Below are 7,557 nucleotides of genomic sequence, written 5' to 3'. Positions count from 1 at the left end.
CGATATCCTTATCGGTTAAAAAAAATATACCGGAATTCGGTCCGGTCCGGTTAAGCGGTTCTTATCGGTTAACCGGTTAACCGATAAGAAACCGGAATTTTTTTTTTTTTTTTAAGTCCTAGTCCCAAAACGGCGCCATTTAGTCTTTTAGAGAGGTTTCCAAATTCCCACAAGTGACACAGGTTTCCGAATTTGTGTAATGGTGTTGCCCATGACTTATTTTCCTTTTGCTAAGTAACTTTAATTAGTTAATACTTTGTTTATTATTCATTAATGAATTTTATTTTAATTTGGGTTTGGGTAGGTTTGATGTTTTTTTTTTAAGTGATGGCATTTGATGAGATTTCTTTGCCTTTGGTAAAAACATTTTTCATTAACTAGTTTTGCTAGTCTAATTAGCATTCATTATGTTAATTAGTCCATTTGCTTTGGAAAAATGTATTTTATAATATTAAAAAAAAAAAAAAAAAAAAAAAGTTGAAGTGGATCAATATAAAAAAGCTTCAATTTTTAGCCCAAAAAACAAATATTTGGGTCCCAACAAAAAGTATTTGGTTCCTAAAACAACTTATTTTTAATAAATTATTTTAGCCCAACAAAAAGTATTTGGGCTCTCAAAAGTCAAAAAACTCATTTTTGGTTTTTGGCCCAACAAAATAAATCAATATAAAGCTATCGGTTAAATCGGTTAACCGGTTTAACCGGACCGTTTAACCGTGTACCGTTTTAACCGAAATTATCGGTTAAAATTCTTATTGGTTCGGTATCGGTTAATAAACCGTTTAACCGAAAATTATCGGTTAATAACCGATAAGGTCATATGGAACCCGTTTTGGCCAGATACCAGGCCCCTACTTTATACTATACCCTTAAATCTTAATTAATTAATTGTACACACATTGAACCTATGAATATAATTGTTATTATTATTATTAACTTATAAATTGGACATTGGATATTAAACCTATCAATAATAACATAGTCTATACTCTATACAGTGTTAGTTATATACTTATACTGTACCCTTAGATCTTAATTAATTAATTGTACACACATTGAACCTATGAATATGATTATTATTATTATTATTATTATTATTATTTTTAACTTATGAATTGGACATTGGATATTAAACCTATCAATAATAACATAGTCTATACTCTATACAATGTTAGTTATACACTTATACTATACCCTTAAATCTTAATTAATTAATTGTACACACATTGAACCTATGAATATGATTATTATTATTATTATTATTATTATTATTTTTGAATTGGACAATGGACATTGAACCTATAAATAATAACATAGTCCATATAATGTTAGTTATACTATAGCCTTAGATCTTAATTAGTTAATTGTATACACATTGAAGCTATGATTATTATTGATTAATAACATGGTTAATTTTTATTTTTTTTTTGTTACATTGTCATGTGGGTTGGGTCGGGTCGGATGATAAAACGGGTCGAGTTCACAAGCTTTAAACGAGTCGGGCGATTATCGAGTTAAATGAGTCGAGCTCACGATCCCTTAACAAGCTCAGGCGAGCCAGGTGATTATCAAGTTAAACGAGTCGAGCTCACGATCCCTAAACGAGCTCGAGCGAGCCTACCGATCTCAACTTAAATGAGTCGAACTCACAAGCCCCGGTTGAGCTTAATCGAGCGAGTCGGGTATGTGTCATTAGCTAATCGAGCGAGTTTCAACAGTAACGAGCGAGCTTGTAAAGTGTCAAGCTTGAGTTCAGGACGAGCTTAGTCGAGCGGGTAGCGAGCGACCTGTCGAGTGTGTCGGCTCATTTACAGGCCTATAGGCAGGTGTTAGAATATAAACCGATTTTACAAAAACTCGAGGTACGAGTGGAAATTCATTTTGCTTTGAAATTTCATTTAAAAAATGCGTAAGTACCAAATACAAAACGTATTGCTAAGTATGGCGCATGGTCTAGCTACCTAGTGTCTAACTTAGCCAAAAGCTACCGTGAGGCCTAACACTCCCCGGTTGATTCTTCTGATGAGTCTTCTTCGTCCTTGACCAATGGCTCGTAATCCTTATCGATGGTGGCGAGGAAAGCGGCTTTCTGTATATCAGATCCATTTGGAAGTGCTCCTACCTTCAGTAGTCGGACCTCTTGTAGATTCATCTGGGCGTACTCGTCCACAATCTGATGCGAACCTCAATAAACACACTTTTGAGACCCAACAAACAATATTGGAAAATGGACCCAAGAAAGCTAAAATTCAGATTTTTTGGGATAGAAAACCTTGACCCAACATTTATAAATGAATCGCGAATCAAAGGTATAAAGTAACAACTCTCGACCCAATGATTATAATTGAATCACGCACCGAAGGTATAAAGTTTGAACGCCACAAGGAAGAATCCTTGATAAGTTCAAAAGTTCTTTGAAGAACTAATAGAAGAAGCAAACCTCACTTTTTTCTAATTTTCATTCATGATGTCCATTAGAATGAGTGCATGCTATTTATAAAGCATGGCTGAAAATATGACTACCTGCTTGCTATGGAAAGGCAATTAAATTGGTTCCAACATTGGAAAGTAAATAAAGTAAAAAATGACTAACTAATAAAAGCCTAAAATTAAGGTTGATTTGGTCTGAAATTAGCTCCTCCATGCCAAAAATAGACTGAAATTGGCAATTAAATCACGACTAAGGAAGGTCTTGAAATAGGTAAGTCAATCAACCAATTAATTGGCATGTAATTTGGCAAGTCAATCATCCAATTAATTGGTATGTAATTGGAAAGTCAATTAGCCATAATCAACCATTAATCCATGCCATTGCTAAGGAAATTATGCGCAATCAGCTCCATCAATAGCTTGGATCAAATTTATTACGCCTTCATCTCCCCTTGGGCCAAGCTTGGAATGCCCCATTTTAGAATCAGCCCATTAAGTGCTTCTTTGATCTTCTTGGATCTTGCCCTAGTAATAGGCCCAACTGGAACATGCAATAGATCCTTTAATGGTGCTTGTTGCTTTGATCTTCTTGGATCTTGCTCTAGTAATAGGCCCAACTGGAACATGCAATGGATCCTTTAATGGTGCTTGTTGATTCTCATCACAATCTGAGTCAGTAGCGCATGCATCTCCACTTTCCTTTCCGTGCTAAGGTAGGGGTTGTACTTCCCAAGAATGGGTGGGAAATCTTGTACAGCTGACACGTTGTGGCCTCTCCATTTTGCTGTAGCCGGGCCATCCTTGAAATCTGCATGAGCTCCTCCCTCTTGAATCTTCTCCAATGGTGGGGATTTTGGCTTCCGAAAGGGTCGAGTGGAAGCCTTGTGCTTGGTGTGGCAAGGCTTGTATCCGGGTGCATACGGCCCGTACTCCCCCGGGCATTTCCAAACAGTTGCCCGGTGTCCACACCCATTGCGCAACTGAGTGTGAAGCAAGATCAATTTCCTGTAGCGCAGAACAAGCGATCCCACTCAACTCTTAAACTAAGAAATCAAGAAGGCTGTTACTATAGCCCACACCCCAATCAAACAACAATCAGAGAACCTAGCTTTATCCTATGCTCCGGCCTTTACGATTTATACCTAAGGTATTACAGCTTATTCTCAGATTATCTACTACGATTGGCAAGACCGTATGCTCTGATACCATACTGTAACACCCCTAAAATTAGCCTTGGCTAACTTGGCAGGGTTACTGGCAATTACTCTAGTTAAACCAACTTGTGGCTAAATGAGAAATCGCTCATCTAAGCATTATCAGAGTTAATGCAAAGGAAGGTGAAATAAATCTGAGAAACTATTAAATCATCAAATGAACAAGTACATTCCTCGAAACTAAAGACATGGAGCAACTAATAATAATGTAAAACAAACCTAAAAGCAGCATGAAGATTCTAAAGCAAGGTCTATAGTGGCAACCATACCACTCCTGGGTCCTAGTGACAAACTTCCAAAAAGGGTAATAACAGTATAAGTTTAACGACTTAGTAAGTAAACCTCACAATTAGGTATGTGCTGCGAACCTCAATCGACACGCTTTGAGACCCAACAAGAATATTGGAATACGGACCCAAGAAAGCTAAAATTCAGATTTTTGGATAGAAAACCCTAACCCAACGTTTACAAATGAAACGCGAACCAAAGGTATAACGAAACAACCCTCGACCCAACGTTTATAAATGAAACGCGAACTGAAGGTATATAAATTTGAACGCCACAAGGAATAATCCTTGATAAGTTCACAAGTTCTTTGAAGAACCAATAGAAGACGCAACAGTCACATTTTTTCTAATTTTCATTCATGATGTCCATTACATTGAGTGCATGCTATTTATAAAGCATGGCTGAAAATATGACTACCTGCTTGCTATGGAAAGGAAATTAAATTGGTTCCAATATTGGAAAGTAAATAAAGTAAAAAAGACTAAATATAAAAGCCTAAAATTAAGGTTGATTTTGTCTGAAATCAACAGCTCCTCCATGCCAAAAATAGACTGAGATTGGCAATTAAATCACGCCTAAGGAAGGTCTTGAAATAGGTAAGTCAATCAACCAATTACTAGGCATGTAATTTGGCAAGTCAATCATCCGATTAATTGGTATGTAATTAGAATGTCAATCACCATAATCAACCATTAATCCATGCCATTGCTAAGGAAATTATGCGCAATCAACTCCATCAATAGCTTTCATCAAATTTATTACGCCTTCATTTCCCTTTGGGCCAAGCTTGGAATGCCCCATTTTAGAACCAGCCCAAATCTCTTGAATCAGCCCATTAAGTGCTTCTTTCATCTTCTTCGATCTTGCTCTAGTAATAGGCCAAACTGGAACATGCAATGGATCCTTTAATGGTGCTTGTTGATTCTCATCATTCCCCCTCTCTTCAAAGGATTCGTCCTCGAATCATCAGCTACATCAAAAGGAAGAGGACAATTGTTTTGTTTTGTTTTGTATTTGTTTTTTTTTTTTTCTTTTCTTTTCTTTGTTGACGTCTCCTTTTTTCTTTTTCTTTTTTTTTTCTTTTTTTTTTTGAACTTGGTACACAACGCAAAACAACAAGGAATAATGAACACAAACGGAACAAGATAAGATGATAACAATAAACAAAAGATAAAAAGGATAGTAAACCTGATTTTAGAGCCTGTGCTCTGATACCAAATGATGCGAACCTCAATCGACGCGCTTTTGAGACCCAACAAGAATATTGGAATACAGACCCAAGAAAGCTAACATTCAGATTTTTGGATAGAAAACCCCAACCCAACGTTTACAAATGAAACGCGAACCAAAGGTATAACGAAACAACCCTCGACCCAACGTTTATAAATGAAATGCGAACCCAAGGTATAAAGAAACAACCATCGACCTAATGTTTATAAATGAAACGCAAACCGAAGGTATATAAATTTGAACGCCACAAGTAATAATCCTTGATAAGTTCACAAGTTCTTTGAAGAACCAATAGAAGACGCAACCGTCACATTTTTTCTAATTTTCATTCATGATGTCCATTACATTGAGTGCATGCTATTTATAAAGCATGGCTGAAAATATGACTACCTGCATGCTATGGAAAGGAAATTAAATTGGTTCCAACATTGGAAAGTAAATAAAGTAAAAAAGACTAACTAATAAAAGCCTAAAATTAAGGTTGATTTTGTCTGAAATCAGCAGCTCCTCCATGCCAAAAATAGACTGAGATTGGCAATTAAATCACGCCTAAGGAAGGTCTTGAAATAGGTAAGTCAATCAACCAATTACAAATGATGCGAACCTCAATCAACGCGCTTTTGAGACCCAACAAGAATATTGGAATACGGACCCAAGAAAGCTAAAATGCAGATTTTGATAGAAAACCTCGACCCAACGTTGACAAATGAAACGCGAACCAAAGGTATAAAGAAACAACCCCGACCTAACGTTTATAAATGAAACGCGAACCAAAGGTATAAAGTAACAACCATCGACCCAATGATTATAATTGAATCACGAACCGAGGGTATAAAGTTTGAACGCCACAAGGATAAATCCTTGATAAGTTCACAAGTTCTTTGAAGAACCAAAAGAAGACGCAAGCGTCACATTTTTTTCTAATTTTCATTCATGATGTTCTCATTACAATGAGTGCATGCTATTTATAAAGCATGGCTGAAAATATGACTACCTGCTTGCTATGAAAATTAAATTAAATTGGTTCCAACATTGAAAAGTAAATAAAGTAAAAAAGGACTAACTAATAAAAGCCTAAAATTAAGGTTGATTTAAGTTAATCAACCAATTAATTGGCATGTAATTTGGCAAGTCAATCATCCAATTAATTGGTATGTAATTGGAAAGTCAATCAGCCATAATCAACCATTAATTCATGCCATTGCTAAGGAAATTATGCGCAATCAGCTCCATCAATAGCTTTGATCAAATTTATTACGCCTTCATCTCCCTTTGGGCCAAGCTTGGAATGCCTAATTTTAGAATCAGCCCAAATCTCTTGAATCAACCCATTAAGTGCTTCTTTGATCTTCTTGGATCTTGCTCTAGTAATAGGCGCAACTGGAACATGCAATGGATTCTTTAATGGTGCTTGTTGCTTCTCATCATTCCAAATGATGCGAACCTCAATCGACGCGCTTTTGAGACCCAACAACAATATTGGAATACGGACCCAAGAAAGCCTAAAATTCAGATTTTTGGATAGAAAACTCCAACCCAACGTTTACAAATGAAACGCGAACCAAAGGTATAACGAAACAACCCGCGACCCAACGTTTATAAATGAAACGCGAACCAAAGGTATAAAGAAACAACCATCGACCCAACGTTTATAAATGAAACGTGAACCGAAGGTATATAAATTTGAACACCACAAGGAATAATCCTTGATAAGTTCACAAGTTCTTTGAAGAACCAACAGAAGACGCAAGCATCACATTTTTTTCTAATTTTCATTCATGATGTTCTCATTACAATGAGTGCATGCTATTTATAAAGCATGGCTAAAAATATGACTACCTGCTTGCTATGGAAATGAAATTAAATTGGTTCCAACATTGGAAAGTAAATAAGGTAAAAAAGGACTAACTAATAAAAGCCTAAAATTAAGGTTGATTTAAGTCAATCAACCAATTAATTGGCATGTAATTTGGTAAGTCAATCATCCAATTAATTGGTATGTAATTGGAAAGTCAATCAGCCATAATCAACAATTAATTCATGCCATTGCTAAGGAAATTATGCGCAATCAGCTCCATCAATAGCTTTGATCAAATTTATTACGCCTTCATCTCCCTTTGGGCCAAGCTTGGAATTCCTCATTTTAGAATCAGCTCAAATCTCTTGAATCAGCCCATTAAGTGCTTCTTTGACCTTCTTGGATCTTGCTCTAGTAATAGGCCCAATTGGAACATGCAATGGATCCTTTAATGGTGCTTGTTGCTTCTCATCATTCCCCCTCTCTTCAAAATGATTCGTCCGCGAATCATCACCTATATCAAAAGGAAGAGGACAATAGTTTTGTTTTGTTTTTTTTTTTTTTTTTTTGACGTCTCCTTCTCTTTTTTTTTTTTTT

Source organism: Corylus avellana, chromosome ca10, assembly GCF_901000735.1.
Source record: "Corylus avellana chromosome ca10, CavTom2PMs-1.0".
Lineage (NCBI taxonomy): Eukaryota > Viridiplantae > Streptophyta > Magnoliopsida > Fagales > Betulaceae > Corylus > Corylus avellana.
Note: the sequence above shows the minus strand (reverse complement) of the source record.